Source organism: Anser anser (assembly GCF_964211835.1).
Source record: "Anser anser genome assembly, chromosome: 11".
Lineage (NCBI taxonomy): Eukaryota > Metazoa > Chordata > Aves > Anseriformes > Anatidae > Anser > Anser anser.
This window is the reverse complement of record NC_139732.1, coordinates 17,322,493-17,340,340: the sequence shown is the minus strand read 5'-3', so window position 1 is coordinate 17,340,340 and position 17,848 is coordinate 17,322,493. Positions and strand designations below refer to the sequence as shown.

The window sequence follows — 17,848 nt, the reverse complement described above, 5'->3', positions numbered from 1 at the left end:
TAGAGCAAGTACCAGTTCAGAGACACAAAAACACTTGGTTGCATTAATACTCTGGGAATTAGTTGCTAATGATGATTAAGAATTAATTGTATAAATGATCAGTTAGCAGTATAGAGATACCAAATGTCTGGCACAACCTGGAATCAGATACTTAAAGCATGTGATTTTTTTCCTTACAATATAGCTATCACAATCAGGATAACCACACATCATGCTGGCACATACATTTCAAACCTTTCCAATATGCATTTGTAGGATTAAAAAGGTTTTTTTCCCCCCAGCTGCTTCAATGAAACAAAGATTATAGTCAAGTACATAGTTGCTGTTTTCTGGTCACTTTTTTTTTTTTTTTTAAACTTTCACAAGTAATAACTTCCCTTGGAGGAAAGCAAGACAGCAAACATTAAGGCAATAAAATACCACTGCCTCTTTTTTCCTTAAGAGGCCTTTCATGTGGAACACCAAAAATGAGCATTATCTTCTAATACTTACTGGAGGATTTCAGCTGGCCCAAGTGAACAGAATAAGCACTGCATCATTGGTATATTACATTTTTAAAGTATTAATCTTCTTTTGATTTATAACTGATATCCACTTCATCCTTTATCCACTCATTCTGCAGGTGTATGCTAAACACGGAGCATGTAGGCTCGAAAAAGCACTGAAATGAAGCAGTGCTCAAAATAATGTGAATGCTTCTAAAGTTAGAGACTTGATTTATTAGAAATGGTTCAAACATTTTTCCTAATTATTGTGAGCAAAGTGCCTAACAAAACTAGAAAAATGTCTCTAGTTTGGACTCCACTGAGACTAATACTCATCCTTCACACTTCAAAGGGCAAAGTTGGGTAGGAGAGAAGACAGAGCACTGGTTTTAGTCTTAGTCACAACACTAAAAAGGGCCATTTAACGTTAGTATGTGAGCTATGGCTGATGAACAAATTCTGTGTTTTTCAAATAAAATTGTAAATAAATCTTGAAGTTGAGGTGAAAAATCTTGCTATTATCTCATACCCATATTTCTCTTTACATCCAAAGAGTCAGAGATATTTAGAAATATATGTAACATTTTCCCTAGTACTGCAAGGAAGTCGTGCTCCAATTTTTTTTCAATAGATAAAATGAGGTATAGAGTCACTGTGGAAGTGAATCTAAATCGGGCCAAGATATCTAAGAGTGGAGTCATATTGTCCACCTTTAGATTTCTGAAAGGAAGATGCGTAAAACTGACACCCTGAGATGTAGATTTAGTTCACAGATAACAAATCTTAGCCTTTGTCTAAGTATAATCCACATTTGACAGCTTTCACTTCTCTATTTTTAGCCTTTTTTGCTACATTAGTCAACTTACCTAGTTGTACTGCACTGCCTGTGGCAAAGCCCACTCTGGGCTACCTTACCGTCTTTGTATATTTGTCAGTGTTACGCATTGTATTTTGGGAGCCAACACAACATGAAAGTCCCTTTGGAGATCTGGCTCAGAGTGATTTGCCAACAGGTGTGATCCGAGTTATTGTTACCACCTCAGTCAGGATTTCAGGAGACCTGGATTCCAGTCCCAATCACAGAAATGATTCTTGTGAGAGGTATCTAATGCTCAAAAAGCTGTAGAATCCTAAACCTAATTTCTGTGTACAGTCACTGTTAAGCCATATGTAAAAATCATCCAACTAGTACCTCAGCAGCTGTAAATGCTGACTGTAGTCCTGGCACAGGGGCGGACAAGACGGTACCTTCTTCCCTACTGGTTATGATTTGATTTCCATATAGAAACTCCCAACTAGGACAGCAACTGAACTTCATGAAGTTAGCCCTTTATGTATCTATCCTGTTGTGTTATTTAGCTCAAGTCTTTAGCAATGCTACTAACACTGTCAAATGTATATTGGTATATTAAAAGCTGTTCACTTATCAATTTCCTTTTGCCTAAGCTGAAGTCAAGACGCCAAAAGTTCATTTCTTTCCAAACGTACAAACCAGCTTGGGTCAAATTATGGCAAACTTTGACAAACCACTTTTGCTAGTGAAATTGGAGAGCACTTATTTACTCTAAAACATGTCTTCTGTTTGGCCTTCTGTGGCAGAAACAGTGTGGTAAGCATTATAAATTGGGGATTTGCTAGAAGGAATGTCACAAAACTGTAAAGCTGTTTTTGTCATCTTGCCAGTAGGATGTGAAGAAAACACCTTGTCTGAAAGGAAACAAGGAGGGGTTTGGAAGTGCAAATAACAAGGCTGGGGATGTGTTGTGTGTCAAGCTAGTAGATCGCTGACAGAACTTGACACTCCTTTTCCATTTGTTACTTGAAAAACCCCAAAGTTTCATAGATCATTACACAAAGAATAGCATTATTGACAATACTAGTATCGATACTAAAGATCTTGTTTTGTTTTGACATCTAGTGTGGTCTTGCTATCAGCATGATTTAACGTCAAGAATTACTCAATCTGGCACTGTTAGCAATAATTTAAGAAAGTTTACCAAATTACCTTTTAACTTCCCTACATGCCCAATGCAACTCATTAAGAAAAACATTAAAAAATGTTAATGAAATGAATTCATATGGTACTTTTATTTTTCCTTGAATCTAGTTAAAAGCAAATATAACTGTTAATGGATATACATTGGTGAGAAAGCTGCAGGAAGTCAAGTAGAAAATGACTGACAAGGATGACTAATGACACTAATAGCATTAAAATGTATAATAAATTTCAGAACAACTAGTTGATAAAGTCTTGCATTCATACATTTATCCATACATACTTCTAACAGCCACACTTATGGCTGTAGATTATCATTATGCTTAAGTGTTAAAATACTGTGTAAAATTCCCTTTGACAGTAAGATTTTGCACATTTTGCTATACTGATGGTGCTGCAGAAGTAGTTTTATGTTTTGGAAAGTATGTACACAAAATGTAGGTCTGAAGGCAATCCTTACTAAAAACAATTAGAGTACTCCTAATACTGGAAAAAAAAATCCCTTCAGAGCCTGAACTTTTCTACATAGATTTTGAGGTTTGGTTTAAGAATATTGTTTTTATTCTGAAAATAACCACAACACACAAACAAACAAACAACAGCATAAAACCCAAGAACGACAAGCACCCACCCTTGATTCCAGGTAGACTGAGCTACCTTTGTTGAGGAATGTTTGACACACTCATCTCTCTTTGTTAGTGAATGAGAAGTAGATAGGTTTCAATTTTTACAGACGTGCTCATTATTCAAATCCCTTTGGTGAAAGGTTTATTACAATGTATGTCTGCCTACAGCTTGTTCATGAATGAGTACCTTGGACTCTTTCTTAAAGTGATGACCTTTTAATTATTCCTTCTGTGGTGTGACTGAAGCTGGCAACATTTTAAAAGTAATTTCCAATTCTGATCTGCTACGTTTTGGATACCAATTCCCAAGCAATAGAAATGTATTTCTGCTGACACAATATAGATTTGCTTCCATTTATGCAAGCAACATGGCCTTGGGTTCAAGTGGTAGGTCCTAGCTTTGGCATTTTAAAACTCTGTTCTGCCCCACATTAGATGAACTTCTCAAGGTCTGTGTCAAGAAATTCCAAGGTCATCAAAAGAGCAGTTATACTTAAATGATTCAATGAATAAATGTCTCCCCTCCACTCCCCTTATCCTCCTCCCCTTTCCTGCTATTATGATTGTAAACAGAAATTTGTTAGTAGGTTCATTCTCAGAAAGTTAATAGAAAGGTTTGCACATACAGACAGAATGATTTTGCTGTTTTTATTCATGAAGCACCCTCTGCCTTCACTGTCACTTCAGTTATGATTTATCTTGCCCAGTATTAAGACACTTTAGCTGTGTAATACTACCAACACAATTCCTGTTCTATGAAAAAAATGAGAAGTTCATACAGTAGAATTCTCAGTCCCCCTAAATAAATTTTAAGCTAAATTATGTGTAAGCACACACAAGCACAAGCCCATAGCATACCTACAGATTCATACAAATGAAATACCTGGATAATTCAAAATGTGATTTACAGTTCCAGTCTTTGTGAATATTATTTTAGCAACACAACAAAGGCATCAACAGTCAGATCAGCTTTGAGCCAGATAGTAAATGGACAAAATATCTATGATACCCTACATTTATCATGTTTTACAAACTGTGAGCTAATGTTGTTTGAAACTCATGTAAAAAAAGTTTAAACATCCTACTTAAACACACATTTGCATCATTCTAAACCATCTGTTTAGAAAAAAAAAAAAGAAAAAAAATTAAATTTATGTTGAAGGAAAAGGTCCTCCTAAGTTTCTGGCTAGTTTCTGGGTTGAGCTTACCCTAGAATTCTCCTTGTGGCAAAGTCATCCAGTTTTCAATCCTGGGAAGTTTTTCTTTATTTTCCCAGATTTAACCATAGTTAATGATTAACATGCAGTTCTTCAACGTACTAAACACATCAAAATTCAAGCATGCTTGTATCAAATACACACATCTGGTAATCCTGTATGTTATTTATGGCCTTTTTTGATAAGAGCATAATTGATTCAAATGGGTAACTCAAAAATGTATTTACAGTCTGGCATCTTGATTTTAAAGCTTTATTTTACTAACATCCACCAAGAGAGTAATCAATTTAGTGGTGAGGCAGAGCTAATAATTCCACAGATTTTTTATGTCTGCATGCTTTAGCATGATATTTTTGCTTATTCCTGTCCTTCATTTGTATAATGGGGGATATTTATTCCAACCGTACATTTTCTTTTCATTGCATGATTCATTGAATCACGGAAGAAATACAAAGTTGATCAACAAGCAAGAGTGTAATTATAAACCACTAAGTTACTTTCTGATTGCCCTCCATTTTTATTGCAGCAGCTTTTTAAGTCTGCTTCTGAATCTGATGAACAAATTTCTTCCCTACATGGTGTTTTCTTCCCTTAAGAGAGGTCCTTAATATGCCAGACCTCTCTTTTCCACTCATATAATTACAATGAGTGGACTTTTTTTTTTTTTCTATCCATTCTGACTCTCAGGAACACGGAACTGTATGTAACCTTTCAGAATTGCTTTTATGAAAACAAAGGCAGTTAGTATGTTTTGTAAGGAAAATTACAAATGAAAGAACTTCATGTACTTTTGGCATCAGTTCAAGTTTTCTTTATTATAGTGTTCAGAATGATATTTGGGTAATGTATTTGGAATCATGTACTTCAAAAAATATAGTGGACATCTTAAAAGCTCAGTCTCATTGCTAAGGCATGTTGCCATGCATTGTATACAAATATCCAGATGTTCTTGAGTATTCCTTGAACTTGATTTGAAAGCCTAAGGCCATATGTGTGTATTTTGTTTCAGTTCTGCCTAGTCTACAATATCTACTAATAATAGTCTATAATTTAGAAAAAAAAAAAAAAAACTAAAATTAAGAAATATGAAGGTAAAAAAAAAAAAGTATATTTGACCTTGACAGCAAAAGAAGAGGTCTGTATTTATTATTTTCCTTACACATTCTCATAAACAGTTTAAGTGCTGGACAAGAACCAAATAAAATAGTGTTCTGCAGGTTTAAGGCTAGCTCACACTGTACCTAAGCATATCTATGCACAGAGGTCACATCATCTATGCACACTGGTCAAAAAAAAAAAAAAAAAGGAAACAAGATAAACAAGATGGTTGGAACAAAGTTGAGCAATACAGCGAGTTCATGACCTACTTCAAAAACAAGTCACCTACTATTTTCACAGACGTTCACTGCTGTGAACTGGGCAGGATAATCCAGTGTACAACTTGTATTTCTTTCTAAAGTAAATTATAACAATAATTTTTAAAAAATTAAAAAAAATCCATTAATTTCTGAATAAGTTTGGCTCAATTTTGAATTAGCATTTTGTTAAACTGAAATATGAAATCAAAAGGCATTTCAAAATGGAAAATTATACTTTTCTATCCTACAAGCAATGAAATTGAATACCGACACTACCTGTTTGGAAAGTGCTGCTCAAAGGAAATGAAACATAATTAAAATATGCTTTTCATACTTTTTGCATTTGATAAATCACATTTTAATCCAGCCACAGAAAACATTCCCTCAAATACTTTCATTCGGTCAGACATGACCAACATCACTATTGTTTAATATGTATAAATTAGCAATGAAACACTCTGTTACAAAGTTAGAGCTTTTAAAAGGACTTTTGAGTAATTTCATTGCTCATTCTCATGGACCTCATGCTCTAAAGGAAGTCTCTGATTATATAGCAGGTAAGATCAAGCAGATTTGGGGATGACTTGGGATGAGTTGGCACAGACCAAACTATTAGGAACTGAAACAAGTTGTAGATATATCCTACTTGAGACTTTGACAGAATGGTTTAGGTAGAATTTTTTTTAAAGGAACAGGTAAATAAAGGAAATGGATGGGCCACTTGCAGGATAGAGGAGGAAACTGTAGGTATGTTTGTCTAGAAAGGAGGTTAACTTAAATGGAAAGTTTTCTTTTTCCACTCAGAAGAGGTGGTAGGTTGTAAATACTCTTTCTCCTGATCCCTCACTTGTATTCCCCATATTTATTTACACAATCACCAACTATCCACCTGAAATACATAGCACACTGACTGTTAGATGCTGGCTTTAAAAAGTAGACCATGTCAGCAACCATTCAGTACCCAAGTTTTTAATTTCCCTACCCTCAGATCCCTGATAGGCTCACTCTTCCCCCTTTGTCTGTCCCAATCTGTTTAATGGATGACTTAAAACTCTAACTTTGGTGTGAAGAACATTGGTATCACCATACCTCCGTCACCAGAGCATAAAAAGGTATTGTCTAATTCTGCAATAATGCATATTCCCAGACAAAGCAGATCTATGTAAGACATAGGGTAATTTTACAAGTCAGAAGAAATTTTTAGGAAGTTGATTTTCTTCAGGTTTCCTTAGTGCAGAATGCCATACTTTGGCTACTGATAGACCAGCTTATGGCAGTTGCCTCCTTCATAAATGAGGGAATCATAGCAGGAAATCACATTTAACATTTACATTTTTCATTGATTCACTAGAAAAGAAAACCATTAAAATGCTTTAAAATCAGAAAATAATATAGACTGGACAAGGACTTTGCATTGATGCTTTTTCACTGTATGTTAGCCCAGTAGTAGTCTTCTTCAGATGCATTTTATTTTGCTGCAGTTAGTGATAATTTACCACTTACACGCAAATTATTGCTGAAATATGAGGATAACAAGTAAGAGCTTAGTGGTTTCTCTATAATCTAAACTCTTCTGGGTTATAAAATATTATAGGTCCAGTCAAAGGATCTATACCTTTGCACATTTGTCACATTAAAATACGTTTTTGTATGTATGATGAAAATAAAGTTTCCTTACTCCTTTATAAATCATTGTGCTCTTGTGAAATTTTGTATCCCAAAAGTATTGTCTCAACTTACTGCCTGAGCAGAAATCCCCAGCTTCTCTGTTTTCTGAGTCACAGTTTATTCTTGTTTTCTTCATTATTATTTCAGACAATTTAATCCTCCTTACCAATAATAGCAACGAATGTAAAGCTTCTACATGCCTCTAAAATTATACTACTTTCATCCTCTGTGCTTGTCTCTATATCCAAATCACCTTTATTAAGGAACTCCCCAGCACAAGCTCTACAATGCATCAAGGAACAGATGTTTTGAGTGTCTGTACAATACTTATTGGGGTATTCTGTTTATTCTAATGGGACCTTGGATCCCTGTAACTGCAAGGAACATTCACAAATTTACAAAAGATTTTATAATGCATTCCAATGAGAAATCATATGCAGATTCAGCTCTTTTGCACTCATGTAATAAATAAATGTTTAAGACCAAAATCTGGAGGCACAATAGAATAGTTCAGCCATATGAGAAGAGGTAAGAGATTTCACTTCTCAGGAGAGCCACATGATTTGACATGGTTTTAAAACAAACTTTTACTATTAAGAATTTCTTGTCAGAAAAATTTAACCTCATATCCTTCAAAAAGGAAAGAGAAAAATAGTTGACCATTCCTATTTTCCTAAAATGATCCCTATGCTCTCATTTTTGTATTTTCTTTCCCTCTCTCAGCCTGAAAACTGCAACCCATATATACTGAGTTGATAAGATAAAGGGTAGGGTTTTTAGCAGATGAGAGAAATGCAATGGTTAAAGTACTCAAAGACACAGTGCTAGAAGAAAATATGACTCAGCATGCATTGCACACTAAGATCCTAACGCCTTATTGAAACAAACTCCTATCGACCTGAGTGGGAAGCAGATATTTAAGAAAAGCGTACTTTACTCCAAAGAAAGGCTAATGTGAAACATTCCTACCCTGCTTGTAACAAACTGTACCAGTCCTAAAACACTATTTCCTCTTACACAAACTACTGCTGCCATCAATGCCTTCTGGCCTCATATGTACTGTGGTAAACAGTACTTCCTCCATCTTTGTCTTGATAGAGTAGGAATCACCTTGAACTCTAGCTACATCATATTTACTTTTACATAAGTTCACTTACCAGAAAAATGCAGCTCTGCCTCATTCATCTTCCTGTTCCTTCTTCTCAGTCCTGCCACATAAGGACATGGACACATGGACTGGGCCAGACTAAGGAGTTGATCTTTCTGAAAATAAAAGGTATCTTTGATTTGAATCATGATATGGCTGCATTAATGCTAATTCCAGCAGAAGAAAAGCCCTGGGAATGAGCAGACAGAGGAAGGAGAGATGGTGGGACTGCCTCTTTGAGTGGTGGCATGGATTTAGGTCAGACCAAGGTCTAACTATAGACTTACACTGGAGGTCAAAACAGGCCATTAGAATGGGTCTTGAGCCTTCACAGGATGGCTCTAACGAGAGGGCTAACCTGAATAACTGCTTTCAGTTCTTCTTGGTAAAAGAAAGTAATGCGATACATATGGGAGGCACATAACATTTATTTCACACACACACACCAGCTGTTGATCAGCCTGTACTTTATTGAAGCCCCTAGTCCTTCTGAGCCTCTAAGTCGCATATAAATCAAATACTTGCTTCCCTCTTCCCTCCTGCCTTTTTCTATTCTCTCTCCTACATAGCACAGAGACCCTCCTACCACAATGATATAACAGGAAGAGCCTGAGAGTTAATACTTCCTATGATACATGGACACAGAAGATAATAAAATTTATTTTCCCACGCTGCCCCTCCATCTTATTTGGGACTAAGACTATCATTACAAATTAACATAATACGTTAGTGTAAATTTTAAAAAAACTTAAAATGTTTCTTGACACCTTTGCAAAACAAATATCTCTTTGCAAGTTTGAGAGGAAAAGCTTTCAACTCCTAAATATTTTTTTTAAATGCAAAGTGCTAACAACCACAGCAGACCACAGAGAGTAGCACCACAGAAAATAAACATGAGCGGTGGGAAAGAAGGGGAGGGAGGGGGAAATCTTGTGTGATTCTTTCACTGGCTTTGCAAAAACTTGCACTTGATACGTGAAGAGCTCTGTCTGAAACCATTAATAACAAAAACAATCACCAAATGAAAGAGCAGCCTTGCAAGCAACCATCCATAAAAAGAAAGCAAGTTAATTAAACAAATCACAAGCTATCTCCAGACTGTCTCTCTCACTTTAAAGTCCTCAGTGCAGAAAAGAGAAGAAAAAAAAATCTCATCAAATGATATAATCATAACAGCCTCAAAATAACCCACACATATTCTAGATAAATCACTTCTGAAATACTAAGTGCCTGGAAAAAGCTTGGAGGGAAATTGCACCTTTGCAGCAGTTCCTGCTTCTTGCATGGGCTTTGGAGAATGCTGGATCTTCTGCTCCTTCACTAAATGTTTATTCTTATCCCTTAGATTGCCACTTTTAAATATAAAACTTTAATTAATCTCTAGATTCATTTCATTTGATGTTGCAGGGCCATTTTACTATGTCTCAGAAGGCACTTAATTGGAATTGAAGGCTCAGGGTTAAAAACACAACATCTATCCCTCACCAAAACCTACAAAGCTTTCTGGGTAGGACCAGGGAGCCACAGCTGAACTGGAGAATTGGCCGTGTGAACTTGGCTAAAGGCAATACTGACCCTATGCACATTACTGCCCTGATGGAAAAGGTAGCAGTGAGTTAATGGAACTGGATGTGCATTAATTTTTCTGAAATTATACACTATGAAGAGACTCTTTCATCAGCTTCTATGGGTCACAGCAGCTGGTAGGAGCCTTAACAGTGTCATTCCATTATAAGGCTATTATCGATCCAAAATCTAATTTGAAGATCAATTTGGATTGGAATCAGAACCCAATATGACAATGATTTCAGAGCAGATAAGAGGTAATTTACTCCTCTGGGTGCCAGAAATCAATTTTTGGTTTTCTGAGCTGACCCAGCTGCCAAAAAAAAAAAAAAAAAAAGGCTGATAACGTGCAAATAAAGGATTATAGTAATCCAATCTGGAGGTGATAAAAGTATAAACCTGGCTGCAAAACCATCTGAGGTAAACAAACATTTAATCCCAGCTAAATATCTCAGATAATGGCAAAAAGGCTTTTTTTTTTTTTTTTTTTTTTTTTTTTTAAGGCAGTTAGCTAATACAAAATACAGCTTTGAATTCAAAGCAACGCCATGCATTTCTCACGTAATTCTTTCTGGCAGCCAGCACCTGGGAGCTTTATGTAGGGATCTCAAGATTCATCACTATTTGTATTATAGCTGTGCTGGACACCCTGGCAAATCTGCATGAAAAGGCTAACATACAGATTCACCTAGGCTGTTTGGAGTCAAAATCCCTTTGGCTATGCCTACATTGCTGGGTGTTATGGTTTATGACTTTGTCCTCATCCCCATGAATCCTGCTTCTTCAAAAAGAAAGGAAGGAAGCACAGGGAGCTGACATGTCTCCCACTTCCTCACCATGTGCATCCAAATTCCTTCACCAGAAACCAGGACCTCCAAGCATGCATTGCAAGACACACCCACACCATGGTGTGGATGTGGTGGTGACTCTGAATCCAGTCCCGAGTTACCTCATGTACCAGAGCAAAGATCTTTTGCACATATACAGGTCCTGCACAGCACCTGCTGCCCACCTCAGCATCAGGAGACATGGAGAGTAATGTGTACTGAGGCAGATCCTGCCACAGGGAAGACTGGATAAACAACAGGCAAGAGTTGGCATGAAGAACTGAAGGGACTTGTGCTCTGAGTTGTTGGCAGCACTGAGAATTTTTTGCGCTCTACAGGGCTGGCCCTTAAGCCCTTTTCACTTTTATTAAGTGCAGACGTACTGCGGAGATGCGAGACTCAGTTATCTACACTGAAACTGGAAAGTGTATTTTTTTTTTTTTCCTCCAGACAACCACGGTGGAATCAGTTTTATTCAGATTTGGCTGTAATTGGAGCAAGGCTCTCACTGAATCTAATTTCAGCTGGAACTAATTATAGGGGGAAAAGGTCATAAATGTAAGACGGCTGCATAACTATGTTGGAAGAATATTGACATCATATAGTATTAACTCTGCTCCTGTAAAGGCCATAAATACTCAGACTAAAAACAGCCATTAAAGGACAGAACAAAATGTACCTATTTCTTTTGATTAGAGGGGGGAAGTGAGGGAGAAAGAAATCTGTAAAGGGAGGAGATTTATAATCATACAATAAGGAAGTGTTGCAAAAAAAAAAAAAAGAAATTCAGAGAAATGCTGAGCAGTACTAGAAACAAACAGCACTACTGCATCTGGACTAAGCCCTGTTCAAAACATAGAAGGAAAAAAATACTTGCATTAAAAAAAACAGCCTTAAACAATTGCCAAGACGAATAATCAAGCTAAAACCAGCAGAACTGATTCTCCATGACCATACTTTACACAACTGTTTGACACGCTAAGACACACCTCAAATAATTTTCCTTATTACTTCTCCCCAGCCTTTGGGTGCTGGGCCAAAATGGCCGCCAAACAGGCCTGGGGGCATGGGCTGACAGAAGCCATGTAGATGATGAGGCTGTACGCCCTTTTGTCTGTGCTACCCTAATGTTTTGGGGTCACACTGCCATTTGGGCCACCCCAACACCCCCTTTGTGCCCAAGGGACCCCAGTCCTGCCTTCTGGAGATTTCCAGCACCTTCAAGCGAGGCTATGGCAGGCCCCTGGCTGGGCACAGGCAGCTCTAGCTGCCAGTGACAGAGAGGCCACTAACTGCTGATTCACTTGGGAAGCTGGTGAAAGGCCTTCTCTTTATTTCTCCTCACAATCTTCTTCACTGGAGAAGGGAGGTTCAGTACAGGCTCAGCCCTCACAGAAATGGTTGAATTTGCTTCTCACCTAAGCCTCAGAGGTTTCAAAATAACGGTCTGAAGAAAATGACGTTTTTTGGCTTGAATTCAGGGCAACTCCCTGCCTACAACTCTCAGCCAGTTGATTTGAAACCAGAGAGAGATTTACAGCCTTTCCCTTCCTACATGTTGAGAGGGATGTTCTCCCACTTGCCCTCTGCTTGCTGCTGACAAACCTGCTCCCAAACCCCTGCTGCGTTCCTGTGCCCTCCCAGCACACCACACAGCATGGCCCTGCGGGGCAACACCGCGAGTTTATTGAGGGTTGTAGCCAATGCAAATTAAAAAAAAAAAAAAAAAGCTAGAGAAGCTCTGTGGCAGTGGAGTACACTGACCTGTGAAATAGCATCCAAAAAGAACAAAAAAGAGACATTTTAAAAATGTGAAAGATTGGACAAAATTATAGGGAATAAGGAATAAACGGGAAAATAGTCCCATTTGCAGTCACTCATCCAACCACAGAGAGCAGCAGCAGCCCCAGAAAGTTCCCAGTGAGGAAACCCTGCAGCAAACCTGGCCAGGTTTCCTTGTCATGAATCTTCTTGTTAAATATTTCACTGAATTTTCTGTTGGATTTGATTAAATGAAGAACTTAAGCATTTTCTTTATACATATATTTTCTTGTAATCAACACAAGACCAGTACAAGCAGAATAACATTAGGAATGAAAGTAAATCATATATGTGACCTAAATACTGGCCATAATGTGTTTTAATTTGTCCATTAATTGTTATTTATACATAGCTGCACACGTAGTCATTTCTTTGAAATTAAGTGCCACTGTGGTACTTAGATTTGCAAAAGCTCAATACGCAAACCAGTTCCATGGTCTGCTTCAGCCCCAAGGCTGAACTGTAGCGATGACCAAAGTAAACTTAATGAACACAAAAGCCTGCTAGACATCTTGTGATGAGTTGCATTGCAACGAACTTTTGTAGGTTCTGTAGGAAGCAGCTGAAAGTCATTTCTGAAACATGAACTGAAATGTTACTAATGAATTTTTTCTCTTTCCCTCTTAGCAACCCCACAAACACATGACATTATCAAGGTTTGTACCAGAACTTTTTACAGTCAGTGAGAGTCTCTCTATTGAAGTTGTATGTCACAGGAAGATCAAACTTACTAGAAGCAAAGGCTTACACACTCAGACTGTGCTTGATATCACCTCCTTTTCCCCTTACTTTGGTCTGAAGCAAATTCCTACTAATGTTGCTAGAGGTACATAAAGAGATAAAGCAACCAGTCTGCCTTTGACACACTACATTGTTTTCCAAATATTGTTTATTGTTGCTCCATATCAGTGAAAATGCACATTCCTTTTTGCATCGCTTGCCGCCACTTAATTCCTTCTCTGATCCCTAACTTATGGATTTTTTTTTATTGATACTTTTCAGTTGATATCTATTGCCATCAACTGATCTCACTTATGTGAGAAAGGGACAGCAATTAGTTTCTCAGAAGTACTCATGACAGATATAGGATCACATGATCATAAAATAAATTTTAGAAGAAGTGGGAAGTCAAAATGAAACACTTTATCATGAAGAGAAAGAAGGTATTTTTTCCATACTTCTTTCCCTATACATTATTCTATTTGCTGGAACATTACTTCTTCAAATTGCTTTTAATTAGATGGCCTAGAGTTAAATATGCACCTCTATTAGTATGCTCTCAGGCTGAATACAAGGGTGTACTCACTTTCATTCCAGTCAAGGCACTACTGCAAGGTAATTTATACTCTCATTATAGGCTGTTGCCTTTCCTATGTAAATCTGTAATCAAATATTCTAAACAGGTGATGACAAATAACTCGGGTAACTACTGCTAGCAGCCAAAATCACAGCCATAGGACCTCAGAAGTCTAACAACAGAATTTTACGCACACGTACGAACATACACATGAACCGTCCACACAGGTACATTTCCATATTATTAGATCTTCTAACAACTTTTGAATACATGAACCTAACTGATATCAAATCGGTGACAAAATTATTTTACTATGCTTAATTTAGCAAACTTCCCCCTCATTATATAAGCTATTAGGACAAAGAAGCATTAATTAACTTACTGAATTTTTGATCAGATGTTGCAATGATAATTTATCATTTTAATAGGCTGTTCTAGAGTGAATTTTTAGAAATGTTCCACAGAACGAACCAACAACTTAATATAACGAATATAATCCTTTTTCATGACTCAAATATTATGCATCATTGTGTTGTTTAAACACCCTTTCAATGCAACAGTGCAATGGACAAGCATCTTTCCTGTACACAAAGTGCTTTGCTGATACACCATTGATTAGTTCATCCCCAAAGGTCATGTTTCTTTGTAATTCAGATTATTTTTTTTTTAGCCATACCCTGATGGGACACACATATCTGGCATGTCTGAGCAGAGGCAGAGAATTAATGCCATAGATCCAAAAGGTACTCTTGCTTCACGCACTTTCTGAGGAAATGCAGGGGATTTAAAGACTCCCATCCAACCAGTGTCTCAGACCCTGCTGAGAGCATCCCACCAGTCAGCAGTTTCCTTTCAATAAGTACTTGATATGGAATCCGGAAACCTTGAGAGACCCTGTGCAAGACCTTTTTCCATCTGGCTCTGCAAAAGAAGTCCATGTCTCTCTTCCTCTAAAAAGAGAGGCTCCCTGGCCTCTCACAGATACTTTAGACTACATTGTTCTCACCATCATCTGCCTTTGATACAAACTACATTTCTTTGACATTGCCTTACTCAACAAACATATGGTAGCATATTTATTTATAACTAAGAACAAACACAAATCAAACCAAAATTAAACTGCCATTAGTCTGTCCCAAGACATACTCTTTATTTCCCCAGTAGGTACAGAGCAGGACAACACATATAAGAGATCTTAGCAATGGATCACTCTAACAAAAAAAGCTATTACAATGAAGAGTACTATATAAAACATTAAATGGAAGAGAAAACTCCAGAGAATCAGAGGGACTAACCTGTTCTCTCACAGCCAACCCTATTTTTGTACACCAAGCTAGTAGGGCAGGATTCAGGAACATTAGGATGCCAAACCACAGAAGGCATATCTGGCTATTATAGAGTCTCACAGAAACAAGAAGGGAAGAAAGAGATTGCTTTTTCCAGATTCCACACTTCTCACTCTTCACTCTCTGCCTCTGCATGCGACTGCTAGTCTTTTAAAATTCCAGCCTTAATGAAATAGGTAAGCTGCAGAAAAGATTAAGCTGGAAAATACAGCAGGAATACAGAATGAGGACAGGTGATTGATCTTTGAGTGGATATCCAACAGTGCAATGAAATTCTCAGGCTGGTTCTTCTTTATTTCAAAATGGTTTTGATTCAGAGGGATTTTATAGCAGCTAAATCATGCAGTTGGCACAGATTGTGCAAGCTTTTCAGCATGTTATACTCTGAAAGATGTCACATTTGGCAGAGGCAGTAAAGTGCCATGAATTTATTGTTGTTTCCCATTGAACACCAAAATCCAGGGCATCAAAAGATGATACAGCACACGTTACAACACTATTGTGTTGAGTCACTTGCTATCTTGGCTAGCACAAACTGCTGGGGGAATGCTATGAAATGCCAAATGGAAGCCACCTGGGTATGAGGGAAAAAGAAAGTTGAACTGTGTATAGACAAGAGTGTGACAGTTGCAGATTTGGTCCATGGTTCTGCAGACATACTGCATGTGAGCAATTCAACTTACTTGCAAATCCATCTCACTCTTGTAAGTGAATGCATTTCAACACATCTCCCAGAAATAACTTCACTTATGTGAGTAATCTCTTCAGAGTCAGAAGGACTTCCCATGCATGCCAAATTACAGACATGCTTAAGTATTCCCAGAATCAGGACCACGTATTAGGTGTTTAATTACTTAATCTACGTGTTATGGACAATTGCCTTTCTTATAGTAAACAAGAGACTGCTCTATCAGCAGGTTTAGCTTGTGTGAACATAGTGCTAATCAGCTCTGTACAAAACCTGTGTAAAGACACACAAAATAAGACCAAAATCATTTTTTTCCCTTTTTCTGTCTTAAACTATCATTAAACCAAGCAAACTTAAATTTCACCAGGGTTTAGTAATCTCTATTAAATTCCAAGTGAAAGTCAGTCCATTTTCAGGCAAAAGTGGAGCATCAAAATGTGACTAGAAGCAGACGAGAGTTCTTTCTTCAACACCCGTTTTTCTTTTGTGCTCATCTTGAGCTAACTGCAGCCATTGCAAAGCATGCTTGAAAAATATATGATATACTCAAAAATCAAAATACAAAGCTACTTCCTCAAAGATCAAGACATGCATATGTAAACAATCATCAGAAAAACTATTGAAAATTTATCAGGAGTTCTCTGAAATGGATATAAGGCACAGCTGCCCTCTCATTATTTCCTACGTATCTATAAACTCAAAAAAAGTTGCTATCTTTTATGATTCTGGAAGCCTCTTCTTTTAATAATTTATGTTGAAGGCTATGAGAGATGTTTAAGAAGCTTGTGCTTTTGTTTTCCAATTTTGAATATCCAGTCCAGAATCCAGTATCTCACTAAGTATATGGCCACCACCTAAGTAGTTTATACCATGAGCAACAACAGCATGAAACATCAAAAGAGTTCTGACCCCCAGTTTAACCTTGCAAAGAGTCTATTCTCACTACTTTGGGATATACAAAAGTAGCATTAATAGAGTTTGGGGTGTGCAATTTCTCTGTGAATTAAGAGCATTTGAAAGGTTTTCCTATGTTCCTCACAAATAGGTAAAGCATATCCAACATCCAAGTTTCTTATAGGAGAAATGATATTAGATTGTTATTCACAACAGGAAAATGTCACACTTCTCTGTATACTCTTGTTCAGCACTTTTCTAATTTCACAGACCTCAATTTACATTTGTCAGTGTTTGAAGTTAGATGATATTGGTCTACTCAGGAAATGAGTTAGAGGGGAGAGAGGTCATTCACCTTTTGGCCAGTACCATACTTTGATGATGAATAAATAAAGCACAGCACAAGTGTGTCAGCAAAAAATGGATGTCCTAAAGCCCTTTGATGCAAAGGATGATGTTTATTAGAAACAGAAGGTTAAATATGTAGAAACTATAAGGCTGAAGTGATGATGTCAAGAGACTGGCTAACGTCTTAGCAGAAATCCACCTTGTCATTCACTGAGTTTACAGACATGGAGGTTTCAATAGATTACCAATGCTAATCAGCAAATTTATATGGAAATTATATTTATGAGCTAAATTGCTAACTGTCTGTGGTGTATAAGCCCAAAGGAATTGACATTCGTAGTGGGCCTGATAAAAAGACCTGTCAGCAGTTTCATTATTTTAATGGAATTCAGATAAGATCCTCAGATGTTAATCTCCAATAAAGGAGCACCTATGTTACCTAAACTTATAGGTTCCCACTTCCATAACATGCTATGTACTTTGTTAACTGTTACTTCATGTAGGGAGAACTGAGCAAATATTTTGTCCTGAGCATTAAAAAACATATTGTTAAAAATTGAATGG

At 37.1% G+C, this 17,848-nt stretch overlaps 1 protein-coding gene across 11 annotated transcripts in view; it reads right to left on the bottom strand.

Annotated features, from left to right (window-relative positions):
* Positions 1 to 17,848, bottom strand: part of LOC310905284 (uncharacterized protein) — a 289,193-nt gene that overhangs the window by 165,354 nt on the left and 105,991 nt on the right. For 3 of the 11 annotated variants that reach the window (XR_014588894.1, XR_014588895.1, XR_014588896.1), the window contains one exon: positions 8,508 to 8,613. The gene's annotated coding sequence lies outside the window, so the exon portion shown is untranslated. Of the gene's footprint in view, positions 1 to 8,507; positions 8,614 to 8,784; positions 9,715 to 9,755; positions 10,402 to 17,848 lie in introns of those variants that run through there. The other 8 variants (XR_014588898.1, XR_014588899.1, XR_014588897.1 and 5 more) reach the window with 7 other exon arrangements.